This window comes from Schistocerca serialis, unplaced genomic scaffold (genome assembly GCF_023864345.2).
Source record: "Schistocerca serialis cubense isolate TAMUIC-IGC-003099 unplaced genomic scaffold, iqSchSeri2.2 HiC_scaffold_1351, whole genome shotgun sequence".
NCBI lineage: Eukaryota > Metazoa > Arthropoda > Insecta > Orthoptera > Acrididae > Schistocerca > Schistocerca serialis.
In genome coordinates, this window is record NW_026047571.1 from 3,980,280 (window position 1) to 3,997,122 (window position 16,843).

The 16,843-nt window shown below is 40.5% G+C and overlaps 3 non-coding genes across 3 annotated transcripts; 2 read left to right on the plus strand and 1 right to left on the minus strand.

Moving 5' to 3' along the window:
- Positions 1-2,061: 2,061 nt before the first annotated feature.
- Trnat-ugu (transfer RNA threonine (anticodon UGU)) lies at positions 2,062-2,135 on the minus strand. Its single transcript has one exon. It is a non-coding gene; the product is annotated as a tRNA-Thr (tRNA).
- Positions 2,136-13,252: 11,117 nt separating this feature from the next.
- On the plus strand, positions 13,253-13,327 carry Trnas-uga (transfer RNA serine (anticodon UGA)). The gene has a single exon. It is a non-coding gene; the product is annotated as a tRNA-Ser (tRNA).
- Positions 13,328-13,553: 226 nt separating this feature from the next.
- On the plus strand, positions 13,554-13,628 carry Trnas-uga (transfer RNA serine (anticodon UGA)). Its single transcript has one exon. It is a non-coding gene; the product is annotated as a tRNA-Ser (tRNA).
- The last annotated feature ends 3,215 nt before the right edge of the window (positions 13,629-16,843 follow it).

The window sequence follows — 16,843 nt, forward strand, 5'->3', positions numbered from 1 at the left end:
CCGTTACAGTCATTAGGCTTTTTGTGAAACTTGTGTATTTCAGTGTTTACAATACGTATGCGATGTTTTTATATCCGCCATATTGGAATTGTTTATAGTCGTTTCCGCGGTATTTGTGACGTCATGGGTCAAAGCCGACGGGTAAGATCGGACGCTTCTGTATTTCCGAAAGTTACATAGTGGACTCTCCCCTCACCCCACCAGAAACGTAGTTTTCGTGGCTGTTGTGCGACTTTTGTACACAGCTAGAGAAAATGTGTTAAATATGGCGCGGACGGAAACACTAGGCTACGCTACGCTACAGGGCAATCTGCTCGCACAACGTTTACTCGGCATTCATAATCGTTGGCATAAACAACTCTCAATCAAATTACCTCCCTACAACCTAACTTAGATCTCGGGCTACACTACCCAGCGGCCTGTCATCACAACCAAAATTTCATCAGGAGCGGGGATTTCCTGTATCTCTCTCTAGGCAAATATGTCAGTTATTGTAGATTGATTGTCAGTCTCAACTACAAGATTTACTAATGATAAACACTTTCGAGACGGCTCATAATTTTAGAATAGTTCTCTTCGTCTTACTTGGCATAAATTGTTCGCTGGCATCCCTACAGCTAGCTCCCTCAGTGTCTGCTTCTGCCATCGCACCACGCCAGTCTGTTGCTTTCTTAGCAGACCGAACGCACCGCACATCCGACACCTTCGGAATCACTCAATGGACAGTTAGCAACTGAGCCGAGCACTGTTTACATCGTGAAAGGAAAACTATGCAAAGATGTACACTCAAATGGCACGACTGAGTAGCACACACACACAGTAATATCTGTGGAATGTCCATCGACGCGCGTGGAACGAAATTCTTCTCGCGAACGTACAACGTCTCCGAAAAAAATCTCGTGACTATATTCCGCCATTACGGCCAGGTTCTCATTCAAATGAGCAAAAAATGGTACATTTGGAAATTTTTTTGAGACAATGAAAATACATTCGAAGGATCTGTTTGGGAATTACGAGTGATCATACTATGAGCTATATTTTAGATTTTCAGTAAAAAAAAAATGGCGCCCGTAATTATGATTTGATCAAGGGCCTGCGAGTCTGAAGTACGCAGAGTGCGTGCAGTGTGGCCCCTCAGATGTTACCTGAAATCAAAAATGGATAACATCAGTTGATACCACATTATTTCTCTGAAATTAAAAATGGATAACATCAGTCGATATTACATAAAATTTATGGGAGCGCATACCGAACCGCAATGAAACAACCTTAAATTTAACGATACAGTGCTAATTCGAACTTTGAGTTCGATTTTTGGGGGTTTGTTTCACTCCTTATGCCCACACAAAAATTAGTTAATATTAACAAATGTCATATTATAGCTATAAGCTCCTAAGAAAAATGTTTACTTTTCGGGGTCCGAGGTAGAAGTTAAGAGGTTGAATCACTTTTAGTTTATGCTGCATGCCGTTCTGAGAAATAAACGTTTCTCGAAAAAAAAAGTGTTCAAAGTTTAGAGAAAGCTTTTAGTTATATTATTACTTCGATTTGCATGAACTGAGTGTTACATATATATTTTTAATGTTGCTGAACAGGAAGCTGAAGTCAGATTTTCAATATTCAAAGCGGCTAATCCAATACGGAGGGCACAGGATTATGTTTTGACCAATTTTTACCAAAAATGCGTTTTCGTTATTTACGTTTAGTCTGCAATTCAAGGAGTGCTTATGAGCCCTACGTCTAGCTCGAATTGTTCCTACATAGCAATTCCCTGTTCTTCTTGGCAGGAAAGGCCGATCTGTGTAACTTGGATATGCAGCAATCGTTATTCGTCAGTATTTTCGGCGAGTCTGTTTGCATGCATTCTGTAGTATGAATCGTTTTGAGCACGTGCGACACGGGACGAGTTTTCATCTACATCTACATGGATACTCTGCAAATCACATTTAAGTGCCTGGCAGAAGGTTCATCGAATTACCTTCAGAATTGATAATTAATTGAAACCCTCAGATGTCGATAGGTGTTGTTGATACAACCTCGATGGGGACAGCTGAAAATGTGTGCCCCAACCGGGACTCGAACCCGGGATCTCCTGCTTACATGGCAGACGCTCTATCCATCTGAGCCACCGAGGACACAGATGAATAGCACGACTGCAGAGACTTAACCCTTGCACGCTTCCCGTGAGACCCACATTCCCAACTGTCCACAATCAACATACGTAATGTACGTAATAGGTATTTGCCCATCCACTCATTACTCGGGCACACTAAGGTGACGATTCCCGTAAGAGTTCGGGCAATCTTTGCGCATTCGCACAGACGAAGGTTAATGGCTGGGTAGCCTTTAACTACATATATGAAGATAGTAACTGTTCTCGAAGGAACAGATACCACTGATTACCGTGCAGCTTTTCTAGAATAAATGATAATTAATTGAAACCCTCAGCTGCAGACAGGTGTTGATATACCTCGATGGGGACAGCTGAAAATGTGTACCCCGAGGTACATCAACACCTGTCGGCAGCTGAGCGTTTCAATTAATTATCATTTATTCTAGAGAAGCTGCACGGTCATCAGTGGTACCTGTTCTTTCGAGGCAGTTACTATCTTCATATACCTTCACAATTCTCTATTATTCCAATCTCGTATAGCGCGCGGAAAGAACGAACACCTATATCTTTCCGTACGAGCTCTGATTTCCATTATTTTATCGAGGTGATCGTTTCTTCCTATGTAGGTCGGTGTCAACAAAATATTTTCGCATTCGGAGGAGAAAGTTGGTGACTGGAATTTCGTCGCAACGAAAAACGCCTTTGTTTTAATGATACCCATCCCAAATCCTCTATCATTTCAGTGACACTCTCTCCCATATTTCGCGATATAACGTGCTGCCCTTCTTTGAACTCCGACAGTCCTATCTGGTAAGGATCCCACACCGCGCAACAATATTCTAAAAGCGGATGGACAAGCGTAGTGTAGGCCTTCTTCCTGAGCAAGCGTTTCCGACTCAAGAGTGTCCCATGGCAACTGTCCGTCTGTGGTAAGCTCCTGTGGGACCTAACTGCTGAGGTCGTCAGTTCCTAACCGGCCGGTGTGACCGTGCGGTTCTAGGCGCTTCAGTCTGGATCCGTGTGACCGCTACGGTCGCAGGTTCGAATGCTGCCTCAGGTATGGATGTGTGTGGTGTCCTTAGATTAGTTAGGTTTAAGTAGTTCTAAGTTCTAGGGGACTGATGACCTCAGAAGTTGAGTCCCAAAGTGCTCAGAGCTATTTGAACCATCAGTCTCTAAACATTCTGCGTGGTGTCTGCTTGTTCTATATCGTGTCTCCCTACCACTTTCGCGCAACGACGCTCTGAGCGTGTTTTTTAGGGTATTGACTAGTTTGAACCTGGGACCTGTTGCTGGTAAGGAGACGCCAGACCACACATGACATGTAGAATTCAGAAGAGTTCAGTGAGACTAGCGATAATATAACCAAATACTTAATGATTTCAGCGTCAGCTCCACTGCACTCCCTGTAAAAGAATCTTAATACTAACTAAATTTAGTGGAAGGGGTTCAAGGCTTTCCTATTTTTAGTTAGCTGGTAAAATAACGTCGAAAAAGCAGTTAAGTTTACCACTGGAAATTTTATTCTAATCACAAAACATTGTTTATAAATTGCACTATTGATAAAAGGAGATGTTTTAATACAGGATGGTAAAAACCAACAAAAATGTGAACGAATATTCCCTGAATGGGTTTCCAAGTTCTACAATGTATCGAAGTATGACCTATGCCATATCACATCTATAATGTAGGTTTAAATTAAGTTTCACAAGAGAGAAAACTATCAAAATGGTCTACAGTGACCCTCAATTATCTTTAATTACTTATCTAACTTGTCGTAAATTACAGTGGCTGATGTGGCTTCTCAATAACTATAAAACAGAAAAATCATCGCGTTTCAGATTTTTACTTCAAGTGGCAAATGTGAACACCATGAGCTTTAATTGACGATCGACACTAGTATTACGCAAAAAAGGGATGTAACAGATGAGACTTCTGCAGTTCTGAGAGAAGCTTTATGCGCTGTTATGTGGCATCGCGTGCGTTCATTACCTTGTCGGTGTTCGTCAGGGGGCGACGGGCAGCACAGCTCCGCTCACCTCGCCGTCTCGGAAGTAACTCTCCCTAACTTCTCCTTACTACAATTTACCGAAGTTGGTTTAAAAAAAAACTATCTGGCTGTGTTTTCATCTTACCAATCAGGGCCTCAATGTTAACCTTAAGCTCTGCCTACAAAAATTCTGTCTATCCAATGAGAAACATTATACTTTTCGTGGTGGGGCAATGTTTTTAAAGTTTGCAACGTAGCAGACGCGAAAAAGTCTCACGTTAAAACTTGCAGCTGGTGTGTTCCTTTTAGCGTTATCGTAAGATCTGTACTGTCCTTCTGGAGGGCTCTATCTTTTAACATGGGCTGGGGGGGGTGGTCCTAACGTAACAGAGACGCGAAAAAGTCTCACGCTAAAACTTGCGGGTGGTGTGGTCCTAGCATTTAGCTGGCGACGTGGGTGTCCGTCCGTCCCTTATCGTAGGGCCTTCCAGCTTAACACGGTTCTGCTCTCGGCTTCTGTTCTCGTTTCTCCCCTCGGAACTGCGTCTGTCTCATGGTGGGAAGGTATGACAAGCATTTAGGCATTCTTGTGTTAGTCTGTGATATTGCATTTCCTCACTCGTTACTCGTATTACTTTCGTTAATTTAATGTCACGATTTATTCGGAGCTATGTGACATACTACTGGATTTGCTTATCATGTCAGGGTTTTCATGGAAGGTGTTGGATTTGCCTGACACTTCACAAGTCCCTATGCTTACACACTACTTACAGTAACGTATGCTAAGGACAACACACGCACACACACACACACACACACACACACACACACACACACACACACACACACACATAACCATGCCCGAAGGAGGACTCGAACATCCAACGAGGGGAGCTGCGTGAACCGTGACAAGGCGTTTGAGACAGCGCGGCTACGCCGGGCGGCTCATGGCAGCCGTGACACTGCTTCAAACAATGGGCTGTAGAAACTTTTGTAACGCGAGGATTAAAAAAAACCTTTCCGTTCCAAGAGTCTAGACAAGTACACCCTTAAAAAATGCAATTACAAAGATATTGAATTTTCGAACGTTTTCAATCACGACCTGTCCTTAAGGAACACCGTTGATCAAATGTCACAGGGATTATGTACTCAGGTTTCACATGTGGGTTAACAGTTTCTAATCAACATACAGAAAGAGCAGGGCTTAAAACCTTGAAGCGTTAAATTTCAAGGGCCGTTCTCTTGTTTGCAAATTGTTTCACAGCGGAAATTTCTCTCGTTTCTTTTTGCCATAGGAAAAGGAAGATAGCAATGGGAGGAGGGGGGGGGGAGGCGAGAGGGGGGGGGGGAGGAATTTTGCGTCTCCCACCTTGGAATCCTCAATACATAATTTTTATTCATTACGAGATTCTTAGCCACTTGTAGAAGCGATTTCCCTTGATTCAGCAAAACTTTCCCTTTAGCCAATCGTAGCAACTATTGGATTTGGTTCCTGCTACATGACATGTCACGGAACTTAAACTGACCAACTCATTTGCATAAAGAGCTAGCTTATCATCCGCTTCTTTACTTGCGAAGACCGTATGGTCTGCAAAGAATTTTTTTTCTTTAATCGTTTTTTATGTCTTTTGTAAATTGCAACACTTTCTTAACTTTTCAACGCCATTGAAGCATGGTCTTTTACTGAATGTTCTTATGACCAAAAAGCAATGCCGATAGCTGAAGTCCAAGGTTTTTGTTAATCAAGCCGTTTGTAGTCTTGTGGTGATATCTCCGTAGAATCTTTCATTCCCTAACGCATATTTCTTTATATCTAATTAAGAAGTGAAATACCGGTTTTCATAGATGCAGACTTAAAATATTTTAATATAACGCAATAAATATTTCATTAAAATTTTTCATCCCCTTAGGATTGAAGTTCCAAAACCAGTGCAACATTGAAAAATTCTAACAGAGGAGCCAAATACGAATTCTGAGATATATTTAGTAGTGCTTTCACAATGAAACGTTTTCAGAAACATCTCACACCTTTTAGGGGTTGAATTTTCAAAAACAATTAAACATGTATTCTTCTATTTACAACTGAGGAGCCCAATTCAAATCTTCATCGATTTAGTTCTAAAAATGCTTTCATAGTGAAATATTTCATAAAACTTTTCGTCCCCTATTTCACGCTATTGGTGAGTTAAATTTCCAAAAACAACGAAACACTTTTTTTACATCCAACCGAGAATTCAAATCCAATTTTCATAGATGCAGCTTTAAAAATGCTCTAGTAGTTCTTTAATAATGATTTTTTTTCAAAAAACCTTCAGTAATTATTTTATTCCCCTAATGGAAGAATTTCGGAAAATGCTTAAAACCTGTTTTTTTTTGTTTCTGACAAAGAAACCAAATGCCATTTTTCGTAGTTTTGTAGTTCTAGCTTCAATAGGGACATATTTTAAAAAACCCATTCAACCCATATTTCACCCCCTTAGGAGCGGAATTTCGAACAATCTCTTCTTAAATGATGCTTACATCGTAAGATTTACACCTTCATCAAATTTCAAGTTCGTATACTTTGCAGGTTGGGCTGGAAGGCGATGAGTCATTGAATATGTGTGCCCTTATTGCACCTCATGGGAGGTTGTAGTTCCAAAAACAGTGAAACACGTATTTTTCTATAACACAATTTTCATAGATTTAGCTTTAAAAATTCTTTCACACTGAATTATTTTCATAAAACATTTCATCCAATATTCTACCCCTTTTATGGGTTGAATGTATCAAAAACAGAGAGACTTTTTTTTTTTTTTTTTACTTCAACCGAGAAGCCAAATTCAGGTTTCAATATATTTAGCTTTAAAAATGCATTCATAATTAAATATTTCATGAAACATTTCATCCTCTATGAAATGAGTTATGGTAGTGACACACCAAAATCACAATAGTAATCTGTTGTACTTGCTACATATTTTATTACAATCGAAAGCATTATAAAATCACAATCACAATAATACAGGAGACTGCCTTATAAGGCCAGATCAGTTGGAAAAATAATAAATAAATTTCTTTACATGGAACAAGACCCATAAAACTTGAAATTTGGATATGACTAGGCAAATATACTTAATTAGCTTTACGTAAATAGTACAAATGTCCATAGAATTCCCAGAAGAACTGTCATTGCTTCCAATCAGCTGAGAAACAGATTAAGCGTAAGAACACAGATTTTTTAACGTTTGGCTAGCCAACATTCCTAAACAAAACTATATACAAATGACTAAAACAATTAAGGAGGTGCTTTAATTTTGACCAAACCGATCTTCAAACTTGCTTACTCAGTTGATTAATCAACAATATTCTTACAATGATTACAACTAGAACATGATCATATGACAATACCCCTAAAATGAGGTTGCTTCAAAATTTCGTGTGAATTGGCGATAGACATGAGCAGACAAAGGATTCAGATCAATACGAGAGATCCACGAGACAGGAAATGACATAGAAATATACTCAACTTTGAAATGCAACTGAATTTCGGATGCTATAATCCTCCACCAGAAAGATGGAATCACGCAAAAGTGACAACATAACCCAAGATGTAAAGGAGAGGACATGGCCTTAAATATCTCTCTGCCCCCGTGGTGCTCTGCTCCCAGTATGCATGCGTCGACTGCTGCCAATTATCTCTAACACAACAGACATCAACGGCAGACAATATTCTGAGATATAAACTACACAACTTTATCTGGAGAACAGGTGAGCAATACAACTGAACTGAAACAAATGAGCCTCCGCGAGTTATTTGGCCAGTGCCAGAACTTGATCTTTGATTAATAAGTTCGCTAAAAATCATGCCGAAGTTAAGATGACTTTATCTCCTGGTTCGACATATTAGGGGCAGTGACAATGAAGTGGCCAACGCTCTCAGCCGTATGTTCGCGGGAGAGTCTGGGGAAGGCAAGGGCCACGTGGAGACGGATCTTGGGGTGAATTTCCTTCTCTCCGAGACACACCGTTTCTTCTGCGACTTAGCTGACAAACAGGATGAGGACCCTAGGTGGGGACCGATTCGGCAGCAGTTGGCGGATGGCGATGTCGTTACTGGCTATTGCCTTCGTGGGGGCCTCTTGTGTAAAGGGGGAGACAGCCATGGTGAAGTCAAGGTCTGTATTCCACAGGAACTAGTTAGCATGGTACTCATGATTCGGCGGTCGGGGGTCATGGCAGTCCTCGGTTCATGCAAAATCTTAAGGTCCTCGGTAATGTCCAAGGCACCAAACCGTCCAATAAATCAATAATCGATAGCTAAAACTAGAAATATAGCTCTTCCTACTGGCCGATTGCATCAACTTAGATGCTTGTACTGTGTTCTACTGTGCTGCTTGAAGTGTCTCCGCATACCGCAGCACGCCACAGAGGCTTGCAGACGATAAATGTAACCGTTTCAGAGAGAAAAGCGACCAATGTGACGAAATGGCATTACGTCGATTCGATAGTAAATGCCGGATACGGGAGTATTTTCTTAGGTTTTTGCTACATATTAACACTTTTCACATATTCTCGTGTTACGTGGCTGCCAGTCCTCGGTTCATGCAAAATCTTAAGGTCCTTGGTCATGTCCAAGGCACCAAACTGGCAAATAATTCAGTAATCGATAACTAAAGTTTGATATGTAGCTCTTCTTACTGGCCGATTGCATCAACTTAGATGCTTCTACTGTGTTCTACTGTGCTGCTTGAAGTGTCTCCGCATATTGCAGCACGCGACAAGGGCTTGCAGAAGATAAATGTAACCGTTTCAGAGAGAAAAGCATTACGTCGATTATAGATGCGCTTTTGGAATTCAAATGGGAATCGCTGAAGGAAAGATGACATTGTTTCTGGAGAACACTATTGAGACAATTTCGAGAACCAGCGTTTGAAGCTGATTGCAGAATGATTCTGCTGTATGGATAGCTAGATTACCTTCTATTAATAGTAAGAGGAAAAATCATTGTTCTGTGTATGAAGTAAATCTAAATATACATACATACATTCCTTCCATTTCAGGTGGCTGAAAATAAAATCATCTTCATGAATTTTTCAAAGATGAAAATTGCAATCATTCTTGTTGTACTGCATATGCTGTTTGGAGTTCTTCTGAGTCTTTGGAATAACTTGTGAGGTCCTGATTATGTGATTTACTTTAAGTGTCAGATAATGTTTTCGTCATGAACTTTTCTTAGTGTGTGATTTGAAAAATATTGATAGTAATAGTTACGAGATAATTGTGCCCATAGATTGTTACAAGCACTGAATTATGTGCGTCTTCATTGTGCACAACATAGTTCACAATAGTGAGAATTACAACGTAATGTTTTCGTGCCTTTTTTCACACACACACACACACAGCTTAAATCTGGATAAAATCATGTTCAATTCTTGCCACAAGTTTTAAGCATTGTGGAATTAATGTAAACGACTCTGCACATTTATTACAAAACATAAAAGAATTGTTTACAAGACTCTTGTGCTTCAAATGATCATTCCTGATAGATCATTGACAAATGACCATTCCTCCTAGGACATCGTATATATGATAACTAAACACTAGAAACTCCATTTTGTAATAAGAACTATACAACAGATAGGATAGATTGCTACTTAATGTAAAGATGATCCATTGAGCTGCGGTCAGGCACAACATAAAGACCAATGAAGAGACTGTTACACATGCAGCTGTCGGCGAAAGCCTTTTTCATCAAAGAAAATGCACACATTGACACAAGCAAGCACACTTTATGCATACTCAGCCGCCACCATCATTAGCTCGAACAGAACACACATTTATTGGTTCTGTGAGAATTTGGCATGTAGAATACAAAACATGACAATCTTGAATAATTGTTGAGCAGTTAGTATATGCCTGCACTGTAAATAATTAATGAGGTAACATGGAACATAAAAAAAGCTGACAACTTGTTAATAGTGTGTTACACAGTATGGGAGCCTAAGTGCACTCAGTAGCTCCATAATACACACGCATTTTCGTGTACATAAAATACATATAACCCTAAACAGATGAAAACATTAAGTACCATGAAAATTAATCAAAAAAGCAAGATTTGTATGTTGGCTATCAGCATGCATTGTCGTGAAGTCAAATACAAGGATGATATGTGCCTAGTAACACTGTTAATAAGTACCCATAACTGTTGTTGTGGTCTTCAGCCCTGAGACTGCTTTGATGCAGCTCTCCATGCTACTATATCCTGTGCAACCTACATCCTTCTGAATCTGCTACGTGTAATCATCTCTTGGTCTCCCACTACGATTTTTACCCTCCACGCTGCCCTCCAATACTAAATAGGTGATCCCTTGATGCCTCAGAACATGTCCTACCAACCGATCCCTTCTTCTGGTCACTTTGTGCCACGAACGTCTCTTCTCCCCAATCCTATTCAATACTTCCTCATTAGTTATGTGATCTACCCATCTAATCTTCAGCATTCTTCTGTAGCACCACTTTTCGAAAGCTTCTATTCTCTTCTTGTCCAAACTATTCATCGTCCATGTTTCACTTCCATACATGGCTACACTCCATACAAATACTTTTAGAAATGACTTTCTGACACTTGAATCTATACTAGATGTTATCAAATTTCTCTTCTTCAGAAACGTTCCTTGCCATTGCCAGTCTCCATTTTATATCCTCTCTACTTCGACCATCATCAGTTATTTTGCTCCTCAAATAGCAAAACTCCTTTACTACTTTAAGTGTCTCATTTCCTAATCTAATTCCCTCAGCATCACTCGACTTAATTCGACTACACCCATAACTATGAGTATATAATGCACAAAACATTTGCATTAGGGCTCATAGCTGTTTCAATAATAATGCACATACTGCTTACTGATGCAGAATTTATTGTGATACTTATTAGCTTATTGTTTGTTCAAACACGTATAAAAGATGCAGTTACAATGTGTACTAATAAACTGGAGATGTGATGCTATAGAATGGCACTGTGATTCTAGGGTTGGTCAACACTGAAGAGATTTTTCTGATGTAACTTGGAAAGAAAACTTCAAACCATAATTTAGACACTTTCAGTTAAGGCAATCTGCATATCCACATTGCGCATTTGCACCTTCACTATTTAATGAGTTGCCACTCCCATGTACAATAAAACCTTACCCATTTCAAGCAGCCTTTATTAATACTATACCATGGCAGTGCAATGATGATTTTAGGGCCACATCAGATTAGTAATTGCGCATGGCTGTTGTATGAGCATTGAATGTTGTACATCGGCACATGATGCATTCAGTTAACAGATCATAATTGTTGGGGCCGGTTTAACGACCAGTGGTTTCATATTAACGACACTTACACACAAAATAAGTTCAGAACGCAATGTTGATTGTAACACAGTACAGAAACACATTTAAAGAGAGCGAGTGGTACATTCTAATGATCAGCAGTTATCTGTATTTCCTATTCAGCCATGATTGTGACACAACTTTACTATATTAAAGGAAAAACCCTGCTAAGGTTTCAGTGTACAGACTATGTTGGCTAAATATTTTCCTTAGATGCACTTAAACAAATGCTCCATACACCATTAGTCAAATATTACTGCAATATCAGATCAGTGGCTGTCTGATTCTAGCCAAGATCCCTACTCACATTTCCTTTCTTCAAATGTGTGTTCTGAATAAAAAAGTGTTCGACTAACCTAGTCTTCACTTGCCCCCTTCCAACCCAATCCAGCCCTTGTGAAAGTCTTCAAAAGTATGTATAAAGTTTTACAATGTTGTTTTCCATTGCGCTTCCTCATGCACTGCTAACACGTACTCGTACATGCAAGAAAATAAGAAGAAAAATACACTGAACATTTAAACAACAAAAATGTTTAAAGAACAGCAGTTCAATTTTTACCACACAATTAAAACTTACTTGCACAGCCAGTGTATTTCATGCTAAGATTTAATGATTGTGCTATGTACAATAGTTAAAGAAAAGTTTTTATTTACTTAACAAAAAGTGTTACTGTACTGGAAATATGAGGGGCATTCAATAAGTAATGCAACAAAATTTTTCCTGGAAGCAACTTTCTTATTTAAGATGCCAGTAACGATATTGTTTCCCATTCTCTTGGTTGTAAAAACATGTTTCTCCGTAAAACCATGTTTCTCAAAATAATCCATGGGCAATGCGATGGGCTTATGCCAGTTTACTGGGAGCGCCTGTATGCCTGCGTGTACCACTCTACTGGTTGACATCGGAGTGAATATCCTGTTGCACCAATAACTGCACCATCTTCCACATACTTCCTGCGGAGTGCAAGCCGCATTGAGCCAAACAGATGGAAGTCGGAATGTGTGAGATTTTCAGTAGGCTGTATAAGGAACAATAGTCCAATGCAGTTTCGTGAGCAGCTCCTCTTGGATATAGGCTTGTTTTAGGTCTTGGATTGTCATGGAGAAGTAGAATTTTGTTTGCATTTTTGTGGCGACGTACACCCTAAAGTCGTTTCTTCAATTTCCTGAGTGTAGCGCAATAAATGTCAGTTAATTGTTGCACCGCAAGGGAGGACATAAGCAGAATAATCCCTTCAGAATTCCAGAACATTGTCGCCGTGACTTTAATGGCCGGGTGTACGGCGTTGATCTTTTTCCTCAGAGAAGTGGCATGGGACGACTCTGTGGAATGCAGTTTTGTTTCCGGTTTAGAGTGACGAACCCATGTTTCATCGCCTGTGATGATGTTTGACAAAAAATTGTCATCAGAATGAGATTTTCACTCTGCAGCGAAGTGTGCGCTGATATGAAACTTCCTGGCAGATTAAAACTGTGTGCCCGACCGAGACTCGAACTCGGGACCTTTGCCTTTCGCGGGCAAGTGCTCTACCAACTGAGCTACCGAAGCACGACTCACGCTCGGTACTCACAGCTTTACTTCTGCCAGTACCTCGTCTCCTACCTTCCAAACTTTACAGAAGCTCTCCTGCGAACCTTGCAGAACTAGCACTCCTGAAAGAAAGGATATTGCGGAGACATATCCTTTCTTTCAGGAGTGCTAGTTCTGCAAGGTTCGCAGGAGAGCTTCTGTAAAGTTTGGAAGGTAGGAGACGAGGTACTGGCAGAAGTAAAGCTGTGAGTACCGGGCGTGAGTCGTGCTTCGGTAGCTCAGTTGGTAGAGCACTTGCCCGTGAAAGGCAAAGGTCCCGAGTTCGAGTCTCGGTCGGGCACACAGTTTTAATCTGCCAGGAAGTTTCATATCAGCGCACACTTCGCTGCAGAGTGAAAATCTCATTCTGGAAACATCCCCCAGGCTGTGGCTAAGCCATGTCTCCGCAATATCCTTTCTTTCAGGAGTGCTAGTTCTGCAAGGTTCGCAGGAGAGCTTCTGTAAAGTTTGGAAGGTAGGAGACGAGGTACTGGCAGAAGTAAAGCTGTGAGTACCGGGCGTGAGTCGTGCTTCGGTAGCTCAGTTGGTAGAGCACTTGCCCGTGAAAGGCAAAGGTCCCGAGTTCGAGTCTCGGTCGGGCACACAGAGTTAATCTGCCAGGAAGTTTCATAATTGTCATCAGCCTCGTAACACGCAAGCAGTTCTCCACAGATGGTCCTTCCTTGCTCTTTATGGTCTTCTGTTAGGTGGTGTGGAATCCAGTGGGCACACATCTTTGAGTAACCCATCTAGTGGATGACTGTGACATCACTATCAACAGATGTCCAGTTGAACAGTGAAATGTTTTGATTGTGAACAGTCACCCAACTCGACTGAGAGTGCAAGTTCCTAGATTGTAGGAGTCCTAGCTGTGTGCAGCTGCTGGCACGTGGGAGATTAGATAGGTTTGCTTAACCTTGTTGCGATGGTGACGAATGCCTGCCCAATGACTCACCGTGCTTTTGTTCACTACCAGGTCTCTGTAGACATCCTGCCACAAGAAACGCAGTGACAGCTCCCTGCTCGGAATACTCCTCTGTTACAGACACCATTTTGAAGACTACACACAGTACTGCCACCTATCAAACTTGATGAGCTATGGTGGCAGAAGTGGTAATATTCCACAATTTCCCACAACAAATTGCGCATATCTCGACCAAAATTTGTGGAGAAAGAAATGTTTGTTGCATTACATATTGAATTCTCCTCATATTTATGGCACTGAATGCTGTGTGGTGCATCGTAAATGAAACAAAAATGCCAATTAATTGTTTCGTTAAGGAATAAACTTTTGAGGTTATCCATACTCAGTTATCTCAGCTATTGGATAAAAAAGTAGAATGTATAAAAATGGCACCAGTAAGACAGCTTTACAGAACAAATTGGTTTGCTTGTGGGGGAAAAGCAAAAAATAGTTGACATCACACAAGATATACAGAATGTGGTCAGATGATACATTGATGCACTTCAATAAATGGATTAATTTGGGAAACATTCACAAGAAATATTTAAATAGCGGTTCAGTATTAGGTCAAATTGACCTAAAAATAAAATAAAATTGAAAAGATTGGGAGCAGTAGATATTGGGAAGTGTTTTGGAAGAGTGTTTCTGCTTTTAGAGCAGAAAGATAACATGACAGTGTTCTTTCTATAGCTTTTACTCATCAGGTACCTTCTTGCAGTTTGTCATTAGTGTGTGTGTGTGTGTGTGTGTGTGTGTGTGTGTGTGTGTTGGGCACTCATTTTATCCCTGAAGACAAGTGGGAGAGACACTATTAAAAGTTGAGAGTTTTATCTGAAATGACACAGTCGTGTTCAGAAAAGACTTTTCTTTATGAATGTAGGAAGCCACCCTGTAAATGCTTGATAGGGTAACTAGTGGGTAACAACATATCCAGTTTAATGTAATGTATGTAATTAGGCAAAAGGGATCTGATAGTGTGACCTGAAGACTTGTTAAGTAATCGCTGAAGTCTGGTAACTTGAAAATATACAGGAGATGATCTGGAATTATTTTCAGTAGTATGGTAATATGAAGGGCTCATCAGTTTGTCAGAAGGAACTGACATGTCAGAACCACAAGAAAGGTTGTTTAAAGAACACAAACATTATCAGTAAGTGTAGCTAATGGATCAGACAGTAGTAAAATTCAGAGCAGAAATGTATGTTGTTTACTTGTTGCTAGTGTGACTAAAATACCTATTTTCAGTGGGAGAGACTAAAGCATTGCAAGGTGTACGATGTCTGCTCTCTTCTTCATAATTTAGACTTTGTATGACCCAAGATAAGCCAAGAAAGGTGACAAAAAGTGCCCCCACGTGTTCCTATGGGTTCACATCAGGCAAATTTGGTGCCGAGACATGAATGTAAATTCACTATTGTGCTCCTAAAACGAATGTAGCTCTGTTCTCGTTTTGTGACACCGTCAGTTATTCTGCTAGATGAGGCCACGAAGTGCGAAGACATGCTGGAGGTGCACAATAATGTTCTCAGCTGTCAGGGTGCCTTTGATTACTACCATAGTTGCCCTGTAAGTCCATGTGAATGTCCCCCCACTGAATGGTGTGCTCCGAAACACTTCAGCTTGCACCAGTCTTCTACTGTCATCAGTTCTGCCACAGATTGCACCTACCCTGATTTACAGATTGGGCAAGCCTCTGACCTACACATTCTGTGATGCAGCAGGGACATCCAACACCATGTTGTCTAATTGTTGTTTCACTGTCCGTCAACCACTTTCCATAAATGCTCACACAACACTAATGGCTACCCAGCTTCACCATTTCAGAGGTGCTCAATCAGAGTCGCTGGACCCTAATAATCTGCCCTTTCACAAAATTGCTTAGGTCAATGTAATTTGTCATTTGCAGACTGTATTGTTGCTAGTTGTAGATCGACAATGATAGTTATGGAAGAGGGTCCTGTACTCAGCGTGCAGTGCTTGCAAAAGAGCAAAGAGAGTGCAGAGATTTTCTTCAAAATAGAAGCTTCAGAATAGAAGCTTCAAATTTGAAGATGTCTTTACAATGGGATGTTAAGGACTGGTCATCTTAAATTTTTGGCAGACTTGTAAGATTTGAAGGTCAGTGCCAGGACAGGAGATTCGTAAAGCAATAAGACATACAAAAAATTTAAATGTCCTATTAAAATTAGATGATTTCTGGACACTAACAAGTATAAAGCAAGTATAATTTAGGTGCAAAATCATTGAAAGATTGGTTCAGATCTCGGCATCCTGTTTTTTAAATATATTTATTGAAAAAAGGAAATGGAAATTAACAAATATTGAATCATACGAGGTGTAAAACTTTGCTTCTGCCTTTTTTCCCCCAATATTTGATGCTTTAATGAATCAAATTGGTTACACATGACCTAACAGGTCATAGTCAGAGGGAGCAATGTCTGGAGAATACGGCGAGTGGGTAGGACTTCCCATTTTAACATTTCCAAGTTTTTGACCTCCTTTGAAACGAGGGATGAAGCGTTGTCGTGCTGCAAAATCATTTCATCGTCCCTCTCCATGTATTGCGGCAGTTTGTCTTTTAATGCTCTACTCAGACACATTAATTGCATTCGATAACGAGCACCTGTGATGGTTTCACTTGGTTTTAACACCTCATACTACACAACGCTGAGCTGGTCCCAACAAATGCAGAGTGTGGTTTTGGAGTTGCGAATATTCGGTTTGGCCATCTACATGGAAGCCGGGATATTCCCATGATTTTTTGCATTTAGGGTTATCGTAATGAACCCATTTTTTGTACCCGGTCACAATGCGATGCAGAAATCCCTTCCGTTTTTGTCTCTGAAGCGATTGC